At 39.3% G+C, this 23,238-nt stretch overlaps 1 protein-coding gene across 3 annotated transcripts in view; it reads right to left on the reverse strand.

The window, feature by feature from the left end:
• Positions 1 to 23,238, reverse strand: part of ERICH3 (glutamate rich 3) — a 129,520-nt gene that overhangs the window by 81,265 nt on the left and 25,017 nt on the right. Inside the window, exon 1 of one of the 3 annotated variants that reach the window (XM_060023836.1) lies at positions 10,800 to 11,325. The exons of the other annotated variants lie outside the window; for them this stretch is intronic. The gene's annotated coding sequence lies outside the window, so the exon portion shown is untranslated. Of the gene's footprint in view, positions 1 to 10,799; positions 11,326 to 23,238 lie in introns of those variants that run through there. 3 annotated transcript variants of the gene reach the window in all.

Genomic DNA, 23,238 nt, shown 5'->3' on the forward strand with positions numbered 1-23,238 from the left:
CCTCATGAATGGGATCAGCACCCTATAAAAGAGACTCCAGAAAGCTCCCATGTCCCTTCCACCATGTGAGGACACAGGAAGAAAATGGCCGTCTGTGAATCAGGAAGCGAGTTCTCACCAGACACTGAATCTGCTGGTGCCTTGATCTTGAACTTACCAGACTCCAGACCTGTACGAAATAAATTTCTGTGGTTTAAGCCACCCAGTTTATGGCATTGTGTATAGCATCCTGAACAAACTGAGACAGCAGCTAATGCAAACGTTTCCACAGTCTACATATAAATGTCAACCTCATTCTGACCATCAAGCTTCCTTCACAGGGAGAGAGTAATAACCCTGTGGCTTGGTCACAACCATGATCTGTCACAGCCTTCCCACTCTGCTCCTCTTCAAGGGTGCTTGGTATGGGTTTGCAGCCTCCCTTTGCACGTACTCAATTACAAGAGCTTTACTGACCCAGCCACACTTTGATTTAGTAGAGCTCTTCTCATCTTTCTGCCTTTCCTCTCCACTCACTGCTACTGTTTCTCCTCACCACGCACATTTCTTCCTTGCACTCAGCACAACCCTGGGCCAGATGAGGTCACCTCACCTGGGCTTTGGGTTGTGTTGCACCTTGAGTATTCTACTCCCCTTGTAAGTTACTGCCTGCATCTGTTGCCAAAGCTGGACTTCGTGGTCATGCTGCCTCAGTCCTGTGATCCTCTCCTGTTCCAATCCACAATATCAACAACCACATTGGTCACAGCGACCACCCGGCCACTGTGACCACATCACTCAAAAGCCATGCTGTTCACACAAAGGCCCATAACTAACTGGCCAGACCAGCCTGACTCGCTGGCTTCTTTATATGACGGACAAGACTATTTACCAACCCCTGTTCACTGGATAGAGAAAGACCTCCTTTCCGGTTCAACGCGCTGGAAAACACTGTCTCCCAGGAAACAAAGCAACCCTATCTCTATGATGGTTACCATTTCCCCCACTTCAATCCACACCTCCCTGTCCCTGCAGTGCCTGAGTATTAAGGAACAGCTGCTGAATCACTGGGAGAGCCGCCTTCCCAGCTATAGCCTTTCAACGCTTGACCCCTGAACCCCTGCTGCCCACCATGTAGATGACGTAATTGGGGCTCTGAACTAATAAGGTCAATTCCTATCAAGCCCTCCATTTGCCCCCAAAGAGAGAAAGAGTATTCCATAGAAACCCAGACTAACAGGAAAGGCACTATCATATTAATCAGAAAACATTTATTGTATACTATTCTCAAGGCATTCTGTACAGCACCAGGGATCCAGAGATGGCACAGACACTACATTGACAGTGCTCCCAATTCAGTGGGGAGGTATGCATGCACATACAGTGTGTGTGTGTGTGTGTGTGTGTGTGTGTGTGTGTGTGTGTGCTTGATTTCTTCCTGTGTCATAGGTTAATTCTTTCACAAATAGTTACTGAGTGTCCCCATGTCAGACACCGCGCCTTCAGCTGGGGAAGGAGTATAGTATCTCTATCCCATTCTGCAGATTACAAAGCTCTTCCACATACGTAGTCTCATTCGTTTGCTTTCAGGCCTCTGGAATGTGAGTAATATCTAACTGTCACAGCTTTTCCATCTTCCTAAGATGGAAAAGCTCCAAAACAAGATTATTGCTCAACATGAGTGAGCCCAAGGAAAACATGCTGAAGGTAAGGTCTCCTGGACCATACTGATAGAAGAATCTCTTGAACCCCAACCTTCTCTCCCAGCATGCTGGACCCCACACTGTCTACTTGTGTGGAGGGAGAGGGATGTAGTGGTCAAGACTCCAGCTCCAGTCCAATCCTGGCTCCACCATTACTGGCTCCATAACCGGGAGCACATGACTTAACTTCCCTGTCTATGCCTCGATTGTTCTGCCTTCCACAAGACACTTGAACACTCACACAATTCAGCCAAGTTATTTGCCACTTTACAACAAGGATCACCTTTCCTCCAGTTTCCAATAACATATTCCTCATTTCTGTCTGAGACTCCATCAGAATGGCCTTTACCATCCATACTTCTACCAATGTTCTGTACATGATGTGCTGTGTAAGAAGATGGATGCTTCCTCTCCAGCTCCCTTTTCAGAATCACCTTAAAAGTTCCTTCAGGAGAAAATATTTTCAAACCATATATCTGATAAGTGGTTAATATCCAAAATATATAAAGAATTCATACAACTCAATAGCAAAAACAAAAACCTAAATAATCAGATTAGAAAATGGGTAGAAAATCTGAATAGATATTTTTCCAAAGAAGGCATACAAATGGTCAACAGGTGCATGAAAATGTGTTCAGCATCATTAGCCATCAGGAAGTTGTAAATCAAAACCACAATGAAATATTACCTCACACCTGTTAGGATAATTATTATCAAAAAGACAAGAGATAACATGTTTTGCCAAGGATGTGGAGTGAAGGAAATCCTTATGCACCATTGGTGGGAATTTAAATTGGTGTAGCCACTATGGAAAACAGTATGGAGGTTTCTCAAAAAATTAAAAATGGAACTCCCATATGATCCAGCAACCCACTTCTGGGTACATATATACAGGAAATAAAATTACTGTCTCAGAAAGGTATCTGCACCCCCATGTTCATTGCAGCATTATTCACAATCAAGACATGGAAACAACATAAGTATCCATCAACAGATAAATGGATAAAGAAAGTGTGATACACACACACACACACACACACACACACACACACACATACACTTGAATATTATTCAGCCATAAAAAATAAGGAAATCCTGCCATTTGTGACATGAACAGAACTTGAAGGCATTCTGCTAAGTAAAATAAGTCAGATTGTGAAAGACAAACACTGTATGATCTCACTTATATGTGGAACCTAAAAAATCCAAACATATAAACACAATAGATTGGTGGCTGCCAGGGGCTCAAGGGCGGGAGAAATAGGGAGATGTTGATCAAAGAGTACAAACTTCTGATTATAAGATGAATAAGTTCTGGAAATCTAATGTACAGCATGGTGACTTCAGTTAACAACACTGTACTGCACAATTGAATGCTGCTAAGAACATAGATCTTAAATGATCTCACCACAAAAAAATTGGTAATTATTTGAGGCTGTGGTAGCATTAACTAAACTTACTGCCAAAATCATTTTGCAATATATATGTGTATCAAATCATTACATTGTACACCTTAAACTTACACAATGTTATATGTCAATTATATCTCTATAAAGCTGGAAAGAAAAGGTTTTGCATCTCACAACTTTCCCAGCCTCTACCTATTACCAGTTCCAAAGCTGCTTCTACATTTCTAGGTATTTGTTATGGCAGCACCCCACTTCTTGGTACCAATTTCTATCTTAGTCTATTCAGGCTTTGTAACAGAAATAGACTGGGTGGCTTAAACAACAGACATTCATTTCTCACAGTCCTGGAACCTGGAAGTCCGAGATCAGGGGGACAGCATGGTCGGATTCTTGTTGAAGGCCCTCTTCCTAGTGTATAGATGGCCACATCTTCTCATTTGTTCACATGGCAGAGAGAAAGAGAGAGGCAAGCTCTCTGATGTCTCTTCTTATAAGGGCACTAATCCCATCACAAGGGCTCCATCCTCATGACCTATTTCCCCAAAGCCCCATTTCCAAATAGCATCATATTGGGGATTGTGAATTCAACATATGAATTTGAGGAGTATACAAACATGAGACCATAACAGAAGGCATAACTGTCTCCATTTTGTAGATGAGGAAAACAAGACTTAGGTTAAGTCACTTGTCAAAGATTATGTAACCTAAATCTTGTTCCTGATAACATACACCAAATCACAGTGAAACACACTTACAAGGGCTTGCTAAGGTGTGGACCAGGATGTTAAGTATAATAATGGAAAATTGTGAATCATTAAATATTCACAGAGATATAATTCCATCAGTTTCTAGTACAGAGATAAGAAAACTTTAAATAAAAATTCTTCAGATGAAAATTAGCTAATACATACCTGTAATTTATAATTAGCCATATCATTAGCATAAAAACAATGTACTGAAATCTTTAAATCATCTTACTCTCTTAAATATATATATTTCTGCAATCTACTTTATACTACAAATTACCTGGTACGCTTGTTCAGAGAGAACATAAAGAATGTTTTTAACACAACCAGTTTTATTTAGCTCAAATTCTTGTGACTTAGCCCATCTGAATTAATGAAATTTGTATTCGTTTATTATTGCTCTGTACAAAACTATCACACGCTAGTAGCTTGGAAACAACACAAATTTATTATAGTTCTGGATGTCAGAAGTCTCATACAGGTCTCACTAGGTTAAAATTAAGGTGTCGGCAAGGCTGCATTCCTTCTGGAGGCTCTGAGAGAGGATTCTTTTTCTTTCCTTTTCCACATTCTAGAGGCTGCCCACATTCTCTGCCTACATTCCTTGGCTCCTGGCCCCCTTCCATTGCCAAAGCCAGTCAAGAATTTCTCATGATGCCATCTCTCTGATTCTGGTTCCTCTACCTCCCTCTTTCCCATGTAGGGACATTTGTGCTTACATTGGGTCCACCCAGATTAATCCAGAATAATCTTCTTATTTTAAGATCAGCTGCTAAGCAACCTTAATTCCATCTGCAACCTTAATCCCTCCCTTGCCATGTAAAGCAACATATTCACATGTCCTGAGGATTAAGACATGGACATCATTTAGAGGCCATTATCCTGCCTACCACAAGGTCTTTCTGTATCCAAATGTCAGGAAGCAGAAACACTGGACACTGAATGTGATGGCGTTTGGGCTATGATGTATATTGTCCAGTGATTTATCATGCCAACGATCCCCACTTTCAAAAAGTACACTTCCCAGGTAGAAGAAGGCAGTTCTTGGAGCCACACCAGGATGTACAAAACAAGTTGGGACCTACTTTGCTGATCTAATTTTGATATGCCACATGTAAGCACTAAGACAAAAGGACAAGAAGTACACCAAGGAACATCTCAAACAATTTACATTTTTTTCTCATAAGGATAATAATAGAGAAGTAACTTGCTTTAGGTGAATCTAATTTGTGAAAAGACAGATTATCCCATAGGACATAATTATATTCATGTCAAACACCATCTATTCAGCACTTAACACATTTCATTAAATTCAAATAATTATTATATAGAACACTAAGAAAGAAGAAAGTTTTACCAATTATACTATGACATACCATTGACTGTAACCTGCAAATGATTTTAGTAATGTGAAACGTGAAAAAAAATCATTTAGTATTAATGAAATAGATTTCCACGCTTGTTTACTACTACACATATTTAGACACACCTGGGAAAGAGAAAAAAGAAGGGATATAGAAGAATATGGAAGGGTCCCCACCATTAAAAGCCTCAAAATGAGGTTAGAGAAAAGGATTTTATGCATAAAACAATTAGAAAGCATATAAAAGTATACTTAAAAAGCACTCATAGTGGTGTTTTGGAGCTTGCCTATACTGGTTCTCATAAGACAATTGTTAAAATGTTCAGGAATTTTGCAAGCCATTGTCAGCTTGAAATTGGCCAGCTTGGGAGTATTTACACCACAGAAATTGGAAAACGCTACAAATCAGGGCTCTTTTTTCTTTCTGAAAAGCCAGTTCACCAGCACACCAATGACTAAATTTAAAAATAAGTGGCAAGATATATCACATGGGATAAATCAAATGATTCATTATATGAGCCACATGTATGCTTTACATCCTTTTAATCCAGAAATTCATCTTTTGTATGTAGTATTTGACCAAAGGGGCTCATATTCTTATTCAACTGTTTCCTATACCTAATAAAAAAAAAAACATAAGGACTCCCACAAATACACTGACATTTTTCAGCAGCATTTTAAGAAATGTTATGCAAGATATCTCTTTACATTGCCACAAATGGAAAGGTTCAACTCACCTACCAATCTGGAAAAACTGATTACACTATTTTATGCTTAACAGAATCAAGTGAGACTTAGGTGAATGAGCACAGTTTTATTACTAAGGATGAGAAGCCGAGTGCAGAGGTGCTTTGCATTTCAGAGGTTACGAAATCTGCAATTTGTAGAGTTTGATAGTGTCCAAGGAGGGTCTATATCAAATTTCCACTGCTAAGGCAGGCTTCCAGGCAGATAAAATGTTTCTGCAACTCACATATTAAGTGCTTGTACTGGGAAAGCAAGTTAAACAAATCACAGGATACTGTGGCTTGATTGCTTTCATGCTACAGTTCATGAGGAATAGAGCTCCATCCACCAACCCAGACACCTCTCTTACTGTCCATCAGAAAATATTTGCAAGAATCCACCGAATTCCCGCTCTACAAAGAAACTCAAGCCACCCAAGTTGAAGATTTTGAATCTCAGTAAGAGTCTTAGCAAAGAAATTAATAAAATCTAAATTGAAACAACTTCCTCAAATAAAATATCTGAAAGCAACACTAATAACCAGAAAAAGCTTTTTATCATTAAAAACTGCATGTCTGATATTTAAGAGTGAGAAAATTTAAGAAATATGTGACCAGACACCTCAACTCTTAAGAGGCGCAATGATTTTCCTGTAATTATTTAAGGCAAATAAATCTCTAATACTTCCTGCCCAAAGTAAAAGAAAAGGATGAGATTTAGAGACAGAAGGCTTGAGGTCAAATTCTAACTCTACCCCTTAAAAGATGCCTGACCCTGGAGAATTCAATCTTCTTCTCTTTACAATTATTATCACCATGAAGTAAAACGCTGTGACTGCTTCCTGAAGTGGATGATCTATGTTTCCTGGCCTGGAAATAGATTTACCTGGAGCTATTACATCATTGGATTATAGAAATTCATATGTGAAAAGGTCTAGTCAACTCCCTCATTTTATATTCAGGAAACTGAGGTTCTAGAAGTAGGCATGATTCATCAGTAAACTCAGATCAAAGTCCTCAAAAAGAAAATGCAGAATGTCACAGGATTTCCCATAAAATTGTCCCTATCCCTTTCCTAGGGTCCTTGTCTTGCTACCTTCCACCAGAATTTCTTTCACCCATGTTTAATCACTTCCTTTAGATTCATATAAGATTCTTTCCTGTATGCTTCCCACAAGTTGTAGAATGGAGCCATGCCCACAGTAAACACTCAGCCAAAACTGGTTGAATGAATGATTAATCAGTTAATAAAAACAAAATATATTGGTCCAATTCCCTGACCTATAACCTTTTTAAAAAAATCCCTGTGTAAGAATCACATTTCTTCTGCTTCAGGATAATAACTGAAAATAATCTATAACAAAACATACCCCAAAGCATGCTTTATATATTTGGACTTTTTTTTTTAATGCAGAATGCTCAGTGTGGATGAGCACACATTGCTGACAATGTTAGTTTTGTTGTTTTGGTTTTGTCAAATAAGTGCCTTTGCAGTGTGCTACAAAATTGCATTAGAAGAAAAAGTTCCCAGGGAGACAGGAAAAAAACCTTTTGAGGAAACTTGAAGAACGACCAATACAGAAGAGCAATTGACATAAGGGTCAATTATTTTCCAAGCCCTTATAAGAAAACTCTTTGCCAACTAAAATTAAACCATGAATCTCTGCTGCCTGCCACTTTATAGAGGGTGACTGAACTGATATTGTATAAGTGATTTTATATTACATTCTTCATTCTTTTTTATTTGCATCCTAACCTGCCATATCTCAGCAATTATGCTAAATATTGATTTACAATCTCTCAGTTTATTCTAACGATGCAGCCAGATGTGAACCATCATATTGTTTTATTTATGCCTTTAATATGATGGTTTGGAGTGACTAGTAAAAACAAAACTAGTCTCCAAACTATGCTGACTGCTGGCAAGATAGTTTTCCAATGTTCAGAGATGAGGCAATAGGAAAAGAGTGCATGGGGAATCAGCAGGCCTGAGACACACTAAAGTTGACTAGTTCCTTATAAGAACTGATTTGAGCCTCCAAGCTCTTCTCTGGAGACTTAAGAATTTTATATCTTTGAATAGCAACAACAAAAAAAATTGTGGCCACTTAAAAAATGTTCATTAATAGAAACATAATATCCAAATTAAGGGAGAGAATGAGGCTGTTTGGAGGAAAGGTGACCAGCAGGAAAGTTCCAGAAACAAATCATTTTTATCACTAGCATTTATTGATCATTTCTCTTTTTTGTAGTGTACCGTAAACTCTCTCTATAACATGCACTATGTATTTTAACTCTCAAAACCACCCTGCAAAGTACTGTTATCCTCCCTCTTCACAGATGAGTAAACTGAGATGTAGAGTAGTTAGATAACTAGCTCACAACTAGTTAAAGGCAGATTCAGGATTCAAATGAGGGACCGCTCCGCTTTAATCACTAAACTGAACTATGTTCTATGAGGCACAACTGTCCAGTGGAGCTCAGCCCGGGGAACGAAAGGCATGTAAGGTGTCAGATAAGTGAACAATCAGCCTTTAAAGGATGCTAAGAAGGTAGGACCATCACAGATGATGATTGAAAATTCTGGGAGGATATTTTGGCTCAGTAAAGGAAAATTGTTTAAAAATCAAAGGAAGGGCCTGTAAGACGGTGTGCCCCATGCTCCTGGGATTGGATGGTTTTGTGACAGTACTGAAGGGTTTTAAGCAGGGAAATGGTATGACCAGATTTTTTTTTAACATCTTTATTGGATTATAATTGCTTTACAAGGTGTGTTAGTTTCTGCTGTATAACAAAATGAATCAGCTATACGTATACATATATCCCCATATCCACTCCCTCTTGTGTCTCCCTCTCACCCTCCCTATCCCACCCCTCTAGGTGGTCACAAAGCACCAAGCTGATCTTCCTATGCTATGCGGCTGCTTCCCACTAGCTATCTATTTTACGTTTGGTAGTGTATATATGTCAATGCCACTTTCTCACTTCGTCCCAGCTTACCCTTCCCCCCTCCCTGTGTCCTCAAGTCCATTCTCTATGTTTGCGTCTTTATTCCTGTCCTGCCCCTAGGTTCTTCAGAACCAATTTTTTTTTGTTTTTTAGATTCCATATATATGTGTTAGCATATGGTATTTGTTTTTCTCTTTTTGACTTACTTCACCCTGTATGACAGACTCTAGGTCCATCCACCTCACTACAAATAACTCAATTTCATTCCTTTTTATGCCTGAGTAGTATTCCATTGTGTATACGTGCCACATCTTCTTTATCCATTCATCTGTCGATGGACACTTAGGTGGCTTCCATGTCCTGGCTATTGTAAATAGTGTAAATAGTGCTTAGGTAAAATATCACCAAGTAGTACCAATACTGCCACTCCTTGATGTCATAGCTGATTACCTTTGGGAGGCCTCTTTTTTTCCTTCTCATAATCTAATCTGACAATTTCTATGGTAACTCTCATTCGAATTACTTGTAAACAAAATTCAAATTCACTAAAAGAATATTGAACTTTGATTCTATGTGCTTCTGGATGCCCATATTTTCCAAGGCTAGTTTTATGCTCGTATTTAATATTCAGCCCTTCTGCTGGGTCAGTGATAATCATGGTAGACAGCTCTAGGTATGGGGCTGACCTGTCAGGGAATAATCAACAAACACCTATGGGCAGGTCCACAAGCAGCTGTGCACTTGGCAAAGAAGTGCTGCGTTTTCTAAATGTACTTTTGATATATCACATGAGGGGAAAAACTAAAAGTGTACTGAAGAATTTCTATCACACTTCTGTTGCTTATGTCCACCAAAGTTTAAGTTAGTTTCACAAGGGCTTGTTCTTTTAAAAATGTCCTGCTGTTTCTAATCATTTTTGAGACCATGTTACCAGTGGGTTGTCCACTCACCCCACCCTCTGGAAACAGAGAGATAGTTTAAGTCTTCTATTGCTACTTTTACTCTATAAGTTTCAACAAGTTGTTTAATCACATTATCCTCAGTTTCTTCATCTGTAAAAGGGGGGAAATAATAGAGCTTCTATTAAAGATTAAATAAGACAAAGCCAGTAAAGCACCTAGTGCAGTGCATGGCATCATTCGCTACTGTAGTGTTTAGCAAAGTTTTATCCTTAAATAAACCATATATACATTTGCCTGTGCTCAGAAAGGGGTAAACACACCATGCTTTGCGATCACAGAGGAGGTACATCAAGACTTGAGAGTAGGGGGACAATTCAAAAAACCAGAAATGAAATGAAGTCTGAGCCAGTAGAAGGAAACATAATAAATGCCAGACCATGTGAAGAGGGGGTGAGGGAACTTGACTGTTCTAGGAAAAGGGAATATATGCAAAGGCCCAGGGGTGAGAAAGCACCATGGTCCCAGTCTTTACCCTATACTCCTGCATGCACACACACACACACACACACACACACACACACACACACACACACTTCCAGAACCCCCATATGAAGCATGGAGGATTCCACTGTGTTTCAAAGGCCAGAGGATAAAACTGAGAGGAGGGTGGTCAGCATGCCAGCTGCCAGACATGCAGGTGTTTCATACAATTATTTTATGCAACAAATACAGAGTGCTTATTAGGTAACAGGCCCCGGGCTGTTGTAAGGTTACAAAGTCCCTGCCCTCAAATTATTTAAAACCAAGAGGAAATACAGGCATACCTCAGAGATATTGTGGGTTTGGTTCCAGATCATCACAATAAGGTGACTATGGCAATAAAGCAAATATCATAATAAAGTGAGTTACATGAATTTTTTGCTTTCCTGGTGCATAAAGAAGTTATGTTTACAACATAATTGTAGTCTATTAAGTGTGCAATAGCATAATTTTAAAAAAAGTAATACCTTAATTAAAAAATACCTTATTGCTAAAAAAATGTGCTAACCACAATCTGAGCCTTCAGTGAGTAATCTTTTTGCTAGTGGAGGGTCTTGCCTTGATGTTGACGTTGATGTTGATGTTGACTGCAGGGTGGTGGGTGCTGAAGGTTGATGGCTGTGGCAGTTTCTTAAAATAAGACAACAATGAAGTTTACATCAATTGATTCTTTCTTTCATGAACAATTTCTCTGCAGCATGTAAAGCTGTTTGATAGCATTTTACTCAGAGAACTTCTTTCAGAATTGGAGTCAATCCCCTCAAACCTTGTCACTGCTTTATCAATTAAGTTTATGTAATATTCTAAATCCTTTACTGTCAACAATCTCCACAACACCTTCACCAGGAGTAGATTCAGTCTCAAGAAACCACTTTCTTTGCTCATCCATAAGATACAACTCCTCAACCATTAAAATTTTACCATTAGAGTTCAGCAATTCAGTCACATCTTCAGGCCCCACTTCTAATTCTAGTTCTCTTACTATTTTCACCACACCTCCACTGAAGTCTTGAACCCCTCAGAGTCACCCATGAGGGTTGGAATCAACTTCTTCCAAACTTCTGTTAATGTTAATATTTTGACTCTTCTCATGAATCACAAATGTTATTAATGACATCTAGAATAGTGAATCCTATCAAATAATAAGAATCTTATTTCTTAAATATATTTCTTAAATAATTGACTTAAAAATTGAAATTACTCCTTGATCCATGGGCTGCAGAAAGGATATTGTGCTAGCAGGCATGAAAACAACATTAATCTCATCATACATCTCCATCAGAGCTCTTGGGTAACCAGGTGCATTCTCAATGAGCAGTTGTATTTTGAAAGGAATCTTTTTTTCTGAGCAGGAGGTCTCAACAGTGGGCTTAACATATTTAGTAAACCATGTTGTAAACAGATGTGCTGTCATCCAGGCTTTGTTGTTCCATTAACAGAACAGAGGCAGAGTAGATTCACATAATTCTTAAGGGCCCTAGGATTCTCTGAATGGTAAATGAGCATTGGCTTCAGCTTAAAGTCACCAGATGCATTAGCTCCTAACAGGAGAGTCAGCCTGTCATTTGAAGCTTTGAAGCCAGACATTGACTTCTCCTCTCTAGCTATGAAAGTCCTAGATGGCATCTTCTCCCAATGTAAGGCTGTTTTGTCTACATTGAAAATCTGTTTAGTGTAGCTAAAGTTTTCTGGTTTGGTTTTGTTCCTGGAAGTCAGTAGAAAAGCAGTTGTACGTGGTTATATTAGTGTCAAGATACTTAATTTGCTGACCTTATTATTTCAGAAAAAAAAATTGTATGTATTATATTTGTGGGAAGTTAAAATAATGCTTTGAGATTTTTATCAAATATGGAGAGTAGGTATTTATGAAAAACAAAGAAATGTCTATTTTTATCTCTTTGTTCCCAATTAATGTAGATAAATTTTAAAGTGCATTAAAGCAATGGTAAAGCAAGAAAAAAAAAAGGGGCAACACCTTCATGAATTATCTTAGCTAGATCTTCTGGTTAACTTGCTGCAGCTTCTACAGCAGCACTTGTTGCTTCACCTTGCACTTGTATGTTATAAAGATGACATCTTAAACCTCGTGAACCAAACTCTGCAGCTTCCTCACCTCTCTCAGCTTTCATAAAATTGAAGAGACTTAGGGCCTTGCTCTGGATTAGGCTTTGGCTTAAGGGAAGGTCGTGGCTGGCTTGATCTTCTATCCAGATCACTGAAACTTTCTCCATATCAGTGATAAGCCTGTTTCACTTTCTTATCATACATGTGTCCACTGGAGTAGCAATTTTCATTTCCTTCAAGAACTTGTCCTTTGCATTCACAACTTGGCTGACTGTTTGGCACAAGAGGCTTAGCTTTCAGCCCACCTTGGGCTTTTGACTTACCCTTCTCACTAAGCTTAATCATTTCTAGCTTTTGATTTAAAGTGAGAGATGTATGACTCTTCTTTCACTTGAACACTCAGAGGTCATTGTAGGGTTATTAATTGGCCTAATTTCAATATTATTGTGTCTCAGGGAATAGGGAGGTCCAAGGAGAGGGAGAGAGATAGGGGACCATCTGGTCAGTAGAGCAGTCAGAATACACACAACATTTATCAGTTAGGCTTGCCATCTTACAGGGCTGGTTCATGGAGCCCCAAAACAGTTACAGTGGTAACATCAGAGTTCACTGATCACAAATTATGATAACAAATACAATAATGAAAAAGTCTGAAATATTGCAAGAGTTACCAAAGTGTGATACAGAGACATGAAGTGAACAAATGCTGGTGGAAAAAATGGTGCCAATAAACTGCTCCATGGAGGGTTGCCACAAACCTTCAATCTGTAAAAAAAAACACAATATCCTTGAAGCTCGATAAAGTGAAGCACAATAAAATGAGGTATGCCTGTAACGGCAGGATAGTCTGATGTGCTACAATCATAACGGTTTATCACGCCCAGCATGCATGAACTCATTTAATCTTCAAAACACTCTATGCATCCGATTTTTAATCCCATTTCACAAACAAGTGAACTATGCCCACACAGGATGGGTATCCCAGAAGAACTGAAATCTTAACTGGGTCTTGAATGACAAGTCAAGTGTTGAGGGAGGGAGTAAAATGTAAATGGGTGATGACAGGGGCAGAGGTGCTATCCAGACTCATGCTAAGAAGGGGGAAGATCATATACAAAATGTCCCAGAGAGACAGAGCACAAATTCCCAGTACTCAAGTTGAAACTTGTTAATTATTTACCATAGAATTAGCACAACCAAAGAGAGTTGAGTTCTGTAGTATTATTAAATCTTCAATTAAATCAGTTACATATCATATGTCAAATAGGCTTTAGTGGGTTGTCTTGGCTTAGAAATCTGATCACTATTGATACTTGACCTTGGAATATAATCTTGGATAGGTGCAAAGAGCCCATTTAAAATAAAACAAAAACAAACAGCCACTAATGAGGGCAACGCCAATAAAGCTACCACACATGTTGGGTGGGAAAGGGTAATGTAATCAACCCCTTTAAAAATCTTTTCATTCCTCTAAAATATAATTCTTATGTGCAGTAGTAAGGTTTAAAACAGTAAGGACATCTGGTCAAAGGTTAAAGAGGTTGACTAAATTTTAAATGATCAATCATTAAAAAAAGTACTCATAATATCTCACCAGTCCTTCTAGCATTTGTCAATGTCAAAGTAATGATGCAGTTTCCTGAGTTTGTCCTGAATCCTTGAATTAGATAAGAAAAGTAAGTATTCTGGAGAAGTAAAAATGCTCTGGGTTAGAGTTTCCATTTTTATAAAAATTCTCAGTTGCCCAGATCATGGTTTCTTTAAAGGGGAAGCCTCATTTACGGGGTTATGAATAGGTGGATCAGTGCTCATTTTTACTGTAAAAATTCGTGAATTTAAGAACAGGTTACTATTTAAAATAAATTAGTTTAATTGAACAAGAAAGTGATTTATGGTCTGGAAATACATTCCTTGTTTTCTCTTCCAATTAGTTTAGGCTATCTCTGCTTATTTTGAGCTGTATATTTATGTATTTTTGGTTGATGTACTTTGAGAATTAAATCTTAAGGATGTGTTAACTAATCTTATTATAGTAATCACTTCATAATATATACATATCTAAAATCATCACTATTGTACATCTTAAACTTACATGGTGTTATTTGTCAATTATATCTCAACAGGCTGGAAAAATAAAACTAGAGAAAGAAAAACAGACAAAAAAAGACTTAAGCAGCATATGCTTTGTGCAAAGATCAAAGTAAATACCCATCAGCTGCCATTCATGGAGTCTCAAATATGTGCCAACAGTCCTGCAAAGGAGGTATTTATCTGCCCCATTTTTGAATGAGGAAAGTGAGACACAAAGAAATTCACTTCTTGAGTTCACATAAGGCATAACTGAGATTCGAACCTATGTCCTTCTGACTCCAAAAGTATTCCTCTCTCTACTGTAGCATGCTTATCTCATATTTTTTAAATGAAACATTGAGTTTCCTTTTGGAATATCATTCCTTTTCACTTAGAAGAACAAAAAAAAAAAAAATAAGGACAATTTTCAGACAGTTCCAACTCTGCAGATACTTCAATCCCTTGCTCGTATCTCCTTTGCAATGCTCTAGCCTTCTGCCCACACTCTCCACTACACTTTCCTAATTTCCTTGGGTCCCATCTCCCAGCTTCCTTCTTGAGCCCCCTGGTTCCTGTCATAGGACTTTGGGATCTGCTTCCTGCTCCATGCTCTTGCATTCGGCCCTGAAACTTCAGACTTTTTCCCTCCCCTGAATCAACAACCTCACTAAGGACTGGAACCTCAAACCCCTCTCCACAGACTGTAGCCTGAGATCAGCCTCACCCACTCCCTAAGCGTACATCCAATTCTGGAAGATTCCAGCCAAGGTCAAAACTCTCCGTCTCAAGTTTGACTGAGGGGAAAGGAGGCTTTGTAAGAAAGAATTTAACAGTTATAACCTTATGTAAATGCCTGTGAATTGTGGTGAAAGAGTCATTTTCTGGCAGTTCAAGACAGAGATTCCAATTTCAAGGAGAAGAAATACTCAAACTCACTTTTGAAAAGGTTTAGGAGATGAACAGAAATAAATCTGAAATTAATTTCTGACTTAGAATTGAAGGCAAAGATCTTTCAGTTAAAAAAGAAAATCCTTGTGTGCACACTTGGTATTGTATCTGAGGTTCCAAAAAATGAGCAAGAGAAAGTAAGAGGAAGTTAAAGACAAAACCAAATTTGAGGTATCGACTTCTCAGGCCAGGCCAGCTTCTGCTTGGTTTTATAGCAAAAAACATGCCTTGCCTGCTCAAGAGCTTGTCAGCTAAATAAACAAGCAACGTTATTGTCTCCTGTCACTTATTCAAAGTCACAACTGGCTACTATTGCCCTGGCAGTGATGATTGTAATTATAATACTATGTTTTTATAATACTAGAGAGTACTTTGTACTTTCCTTAAATGTGTCCAGATGTTTCTCCCCTCTTTCAAAACTCACCCCCCAAAATTTAATCTCTCTAGGATGCCTTGTCCAATTAATCCAACTCTACATCTAGCTCAGGACTTGGGTATGGCAGTTCTCCTACAGAAAGCTGGGCATACTCATGTATGTTGCATCTAAGCTACCAGGCACTAAGTTAGCACATTAACACTTACTATGTGCCAGGCCTTGTACTAAATGCTTTAAAGTATTTCATTCAATCCTCACAACAACCTACAAAGCAGACATATGTTCCACCAGGATGAAAAAAGCAAGAATCAGAGAGACGATACAGAATTTATGTAGGGTCACACAGCAGCTATGTAGCCAATCTGAACTCAGACTATCCACATCCAGAGCCAGACAGCTCATCACTAAAGCTCTGTGCTGGACACTGCTCACTGGCTACCAGAAGCCATTCGCAAACACTTCTCCCTTGCCTATCGCCCACAGAAGTTAGGAAAGTCAAATCTATTCTTTCCCACTCTCTCTCTTGTAACTAGGCATGTTCATTGATGCAGTTCTGGGCAACAAGGTATAAAAGAAAGTCTACTGGAAAGTTCTGGAAATGTTCTCCTCCCAGATTTTGAAAAAAATGTCGTTTTTTGCATCCATCTTTTTCCTTTTTGTTTGGGATGGCTTTATAAAGCTACTGCGCATGGATCTAGGGTAGTCATCTTGGTACCATGAGGAAAAGACCCAAAAAATTATAGAGATAAGGATGCTGATATTACGATAAAATACAATTGCCTCCCTCCAGACTACTTGTGAAATAAATAAGTGTTGTTATGTTTTAAGCCACTATTCATTTGGTTTTCTGTTACTTGCCGTTGAACATATTCCTGACTGATACCTACTAATCACCCTGCTGCCCGAGGATGGCAAAACTCAATGAAGGTTAGTGACTTTTAAATCTTTTTTAAAAACTCACTATTCAGGCCTTTTCCAGAACTCAAATGAATTTCTGGAACAGAATACGTGCTGAATATGGTAGCTTACTGACTAGCATTTAGTAGGCACTCAGTAAATATTAATTGAATCGATGAGCAAACATACTCTTGGGACTTACCATAAATGATCACTAAAATAGGTGACATATGTCAGCAATTACTGAGCTAAGTCCTGGGGATACATGGAAGATGTAGAGGGGTGTGGTCTGCACCCTCAAAGAGTTTGTAGTTTATAAGGGAAATATGAAGACAACTGGAACGCTATGAGGGAAGGGCCCACATGGTAGTTGTTGGTTAACTTTAAAACAGTAGTGTCTTAGAAACAGCTTTTTAAAACAGTGGCGCTTTGTTAAAATAGGAATAATCACTTTAAAAATAGGAATAATGCACGGGAAAATGGAGAAGAAAGGAAATGACCAAAATGCTAACTAGGATTATTTATGGATGGTAGGATTTCAAGCAATTTTTACTTTCCTCTTTGAATTTTTCTGCTCCAAGTAGAAAATTTTCAAAAAACAGATAAGTACAAGGAGGAAAATTAAAAATCTCTTGTGTCACTAGTACCCAGATATTTGAGATCCCTTCTATTAATCTAATTTATAGCAGATTAGTTTTGCTTGAATCTAAGCAACAGAAACAATATTATTATAAATATCTTGGAGCAAGCTATGAAGAGAGACAATCTTAAAGTGAGAGCCACATAATATTCACAAATATGAAATATAATCCATAGCATATAGAGAATGCCAAATTAACTGCTACTATAAAACATTATGATTCAATTTAATTTAAAATCCTTAGTTTTTAATGCTTTTAGTTTTTAATGCTGTTTCATAACTACTGTGTGCAATTTATATTGTCTGTTTAGTTCCCTGCTGTGTCTTCCCTTGTTTCAATCTTTTGCCCTAAGAATTTTCATTAATTTATAAATATTTATTATTATTATAAGAAAATAATAACAGTCATGGAAAAATGGATCACCAGCTTAAAAGGTTCAGTTTTCTACCCCAAGTAGTGTCAGACAGAGAGGTGGGAAGTAATTTGATTACTAATCAGACTTAACAAAAGAAAAGCTTAATACTTACCAGTAGAGATCATTGACTTACTGCCGTAATTATTTCTCCTCACTAGTCCTTTAATCACATTTTCCATTTGCTTTTATTTTTATCTACCTTTTTGAACCTCTGGCTTCCAAGCTCACTCCCTATGACCCTCATATTGTTCAATCGTTTATTCTCAGTGACCCTACACTTCTCATAAAAACCATCTTCAGCTTTAGCAGGACCAAGTGGGGAAAAAAAAGCATCAGGAGTTGAAAAGAGGTTGTATTAGTGTGCTAGGGCTGTCATAACAAGTATTGAAGACTGGATGGCTTAAACAGAAATGTATTGTCTCACAGTTCCAGAGGCTGGAAGTCCAACTTCATGTTGTCAACAGGGTTGGTTTCTTTTGAGGACCATGAGGGAAGGATTTGCTCCAGCCTTTGTCTTAGGCTTACAGTTGGCCATTTTCTCTCTATATCTTCTCATAGTCTTCTCTCTGTATGTACATGTCTGTATCCTAATCTCCTCTTCTTATAGGGACACCAGTCATATTAGATTAGGGCCCACCCCACTGACCTCATTTAACCTTAATTAACTCTTTAAAGACCCTACCTCCAAATATAGTCATATCTGAGCTTCTGGGTGTTAGAACTTCAACATATGAATTTGCAGGGGAGGGAAGAGACAATTCAGTCCAAAACACAGGTATAAAAAGAAAGGTGATCAATTTAAGTATGTAACATGGATTTAGACAAAAGTAACAAAGAATATATTTCCTGGGTACACAGAAACGCAAGCTGCTGCACTTTGATTCTGAATTATGTGCTGACAACCATAAAATGATCACTGATGATCTATCCAAAGAGGGAACAGATACCTTCTGGATCCTACCACATCCATTCAGGTAGCTGGGATGGATGAGAAGAGGATAATGAAACTCTATAAAGAGAGTACCCAGAGCACGGGGCAGAAGAAAAAACTGCACCTCACGGTAATCTGCCCATAGACCAAAAAAAAAAGAGTTAACCATACAAAAGGGACAGGAGATAAGAAGAATGAGTGAGAGGAGACCTGCCAGACAATGAGTAACTATTAAAAAATCCAGATCCATACATCTACACTTTGAAATGGTCTTCACTTTTAAAGTATGTTTCTTGTGGCTCACTATAAAAGCAACGATTTGGATCTTACATTTGGGTTGACTTTTTTAGTCAGCACAAGATACAAATGCACTATATGGTAAAAAATTACCCTTAAAAATTTAATTAATAAAGTACTATAGTCATGGTTTTGGGTATACCACACTATTCAGTAATTCTTTGTATGCTTAAGTTTGAGAACAATGGAGCTAGGTGAAAGCAAGGAACTAAGGGAAAATCAAAGTGCAGTGTCCATACACTCAAATAATTTGCTTTCGAAGACACTAACCAAGTCTTGTTCAATGTGGTCAGTGAGACAGGCTGAGACCTGAGACCCTTTGCTGCAGTGCTGCAATGCTTGCACCTGGACACACCTCTCCTTGAGCAACAAAATACAAAGAAACTATATGGGACTAAAAATAGTTGCATGCATGTTCAGTTGGGGCAAATTCTGGACAAAAGATACAAAGAGACCCAAAAACCCAACTGCTACTTTTGAAGAGCCCGGAGCAAAAGCAGGGTACTGCACACACCCCCTGCACATACCACCACCTAAAGGGTGGGCTAAACACCTAAGCCACCCCTCTGGCCTGACCTATGGACACACCCCTACCCTCACCCCATATAAGGAACAAGCTCGCCAGCGCCCCCTCAGGGAGCGAGCAAGCATGGGAATCTGTAGTTTGTTCTCACGTCCCCCTCCTGCAGCAGGGGCCCCAATAAAGCCTTGCCTGAATTTCTTGTCTGGCCTCTGACCAATTTCTATTGATTAAGGAGTCCAAGAACCCTGGTCGGTAACATATTGGGTTGGCTAAAATGTTCGTTCGGGTTTTTCCGTAACATCTCATGGGAAAAACCCAAACAAACTTTTCAGCCAACCTAATACTTTGTGACAACCATGAAGGGACTATTGTTCCCTTCCCAGTAGAGGATCTGGGCACCTCTGGGACCACCAAATGCAGCTTCCCTGTGGGTGACAAGTGGCCACCTGAACCTCTTGTTTCAGCGTCACCACATTTGGTAAGTCTGCCTTCCTGACCCCTGGAAGCCTCAGTACCCTCATTCAGGCAATGCTTTCCCCCTCCCCTTTGTCCTTTTTCTCTCACCACTTTTCCTTTCCCTTTGGCCCTTTCCCTTTCCTGAAATCTCTCTATTTCTCTCTCTGTCCTCTCCTCTCTCTTACTTCTGTCCTATCCTTCTGAGAGAGTGGACATCAGACAGCAAAAGCATCACTCCTCTCAGCTTGTGAGACCATGCTCCCTTCATCCGGCAATGGCTCACCTTGACAGGCAACAAACAGAGGTGGGAGAGGCTCGCCTCACACCGTGCAGACCGTGGTCCGGCGGGCTCTCCCTGACCAGAGATTTATGGGAGTGATAGAGGTTCAAACCTCATGTCTTGTAGAGGCTGGAAGTCTGATCATCCCAATATTCTCACCTTTATTTTCCTGCCACCAAGAGAAGTCCTGCTGGGAATGGGCTGAGGCGGCAGATTTCTATAAACTGGTGTACGTGTGGGTGAGAGTCCCACTTGAGGGTTGCAGTCCCACAGACGAAGTACAGCTCGCTGGCTTCCAGGTTTGATCACCTCTCCTCCTTTACCTCTCCCTTGGTCCTCATACCTGCACTCCCATCCCCTTCATCCTAAAAACGTCTTGTTTGTGTCTTTAAATTTTGTCATTGGTATCTTTGTTTTATGTAGTCTTGTCTGTCCAACTGCTCCCGCAAGTGTCGGCTGACATTGTGGGCACAGTGGAGCACGCAAGCTTTGAAATACAAACACAGCCCACATTACCTGAGACACCAGCCTGGGGTTACTTAGCGGGATTTTAAAGAACAAAAAGGAAAGGGGAGGGGCTTGCATCTCTCTCCTCTCCCTTTGCAATGTAACTATTCTGCCTGGGCTCCCAAGAACTACCTGATTCATCTATAGTCCCCCACCCTGAAGGGAAAAAAGGGGCTATTTTAAATTCAAGTGGGAAAACTGTGAGATCTCTGGTTCTGTAGAAATTGGTTTGTCTGGCTTTAGCTTGTGTGTTTAGTTAATACAGACCTGCCTTTAGAGCCATCAACATTAAGTATAATACTTTCATTGTACCTAAGGTTATTGGAAGTCAATAAGGGCATATTGTTTCTGTTATAAAATCTGTCAACCAGGAAAATAAACTGATATGATTAAATTTTTAAGTAAATGTAACTGGGATAAGAACTTTTTGGTAAACTCTATAGGAATAATTATGTTTTGGAAATGTCCATCTAAAACAGTCTCTCCAAATTTTGGTAATTTGAAACTAAATTAAGTTAAATTATAAGAATTCATTGAATATTCAGGCCATTTCAAATAAGAGAAAATATTGGAACATTAATTGCTAAATAGGTCTAAATTTACTTACTTTTATCTTCTTATGAGACAGAAATTAAGCTGTTTGGTGCCGCCTTGAGATGTTTTTCTACCAATTTACGGAATGCTAACGTAAAAGACAGTTCATGGCTGCTTAAGGAAAGTAGGATGTGTGTTTTCAGAAAAGAAGGTATGAGAAATGGAAATATATTTTGTTAAAGGAAAAAGGGTGATTTTTTTCCTAGAGCTGGCTATTTCTGAATGGGAAAAGAATACGGGATATATTATGGCTACATGAAGTTGCAGAAGGTTTGAGAAAAAGGAACATTGGTTAAAGAATTTCGTAGGTGGTCAGGACTTTCTAAGGCTGGATTAAATTTAATTAGGAAAATGAATTTTATTAAGAGTAGGTTGATAGAAGACTGGATTTGGTTTCTCTCATAAGAGAACAAAGTTTTCCTGGAATGCTGCTTTTAATAACAGATTGTGTGAGTTCCTATGCCTTGAAGTGATCTATATTTAATTTTGATTTTTTTTCCTCACCTTAGCTCAAGGAATAAGTATTGTTTCACAGCAACCTATGATCCTATCTAACCGGGCGTTTTAAAACTTTTAAAAATTTTGACAGACTTCCCAAATACATCATGGTTATTCTGGCCCACTGTTGCATCCCAGATGAAAAGGAGTGTATACTGAGAAAGGCCAGGGAACATGCAGATGGCCTACTGGCCACCAATCCATACCACCAAATTTATCAGGTGGGTGGGGATGCAATCCCAGAACACGACCCACACAGGCACTACGAAGATTGTGTAGGCCAGGCTAGGATGAGACATTATATCACTTGTCTATCAGAAGAAATGAGAAGGTGTATGGTGAAGCCTGTAAATTATGATAAGGTCTGAGAGGTTACACAGGAGAAAGATTAAAACCCGGTAGTCTTTCTGAGCTGGGTGACAGAGGCAACTCTGAGGCTTTCTCAGGATGGCTGGGTTCTGTCATACCTGGATACTAAATTATGGCCTAATAGCAAAACCCCTATATGAGGCTCTAAAGAGAGAAAAAAGGGAGCCCCTTCGATGGAATATGGACCACCAGTGGGGCTTTTAGACTCTAAAGACTGAGTTGAGTAGAACACCAGCACTGGGGTTTCCAAATTTGAACAAGCCCTTTACCCTGTAATTTCACGAGAGGGCAGGAATAGCTCTAGAAGTCCTGACCCCAAAGCTGGGACCGGATCAGAGACCAGTGGCTTACTTTTCAAAACAACTGGACTCAGTAGCCCTGGGATGGCCAAGCTGCCTGCAGGCAGTGGCAGCCACAGTCCTGTTGGTTAATGAGGCTTCCAAGCTCACCTGGGACAACACTTAGATTTGTTAACCCCTCATCAGGTACAATCTGTGCTGGAGGTCAAAGGACATCACTGGTTGATGGGGGGAAGGTTAACAAGATATCGGGCCCTCCTAATGGACACCCCTGACATTACCTTAAAGGTGTGCCAAATGCTGAACCCAGCAATCCTGCTTCCAGTGGCCAAGGGTGGAGACTTATTGCATCAGTGTATAGAGACCAGAGAACAAATTCACTCCAGCAGGTCTGATCTTCTAGATGAGCCTCCTGACAGCCCCGAGGTTGAAAGGTTTACTGATGGGAGCAGTTTTGTAGAAATGGGAACCCGAAAGGCGAGGTAGGCCATAGCTAGTCTAGACGAAATCACAGAAGCCAAGGCCCTGCCACCCCAGCCATCAGCCCAGAAGGCTGAACTAAGTGCATTAATGAGAGTTTTGCAATTAGGGAAGGATAAGAAATTAAATATTTTCACTGACTCTAAATATGGGTTCCACGTGCTACATGCTCATGCTGCCATTTGGAAAGAAAGAGGAATGTTAACCGCTAGAAATTCCCCCATAAAACATAAAGATTTGATTCTGGCTTTTTTAGAAGCAGTGCAGCTCCCAACCC

The sequence above is a fragment of the Delphinus delphis genome, chromosome 1, assembly GCF_949987515.2.
Source record: "Delphinus delphis chromosome 1, mDelDel1.2, whole genome shotgun sequence".
In the NCBI taxonomy this organism is placed as follows: Eukaryota; Metazoa; Chordata; class Mammalia; order Artiodactyla; family Delphinidae; genus Delphinus; species Delphinus delphis.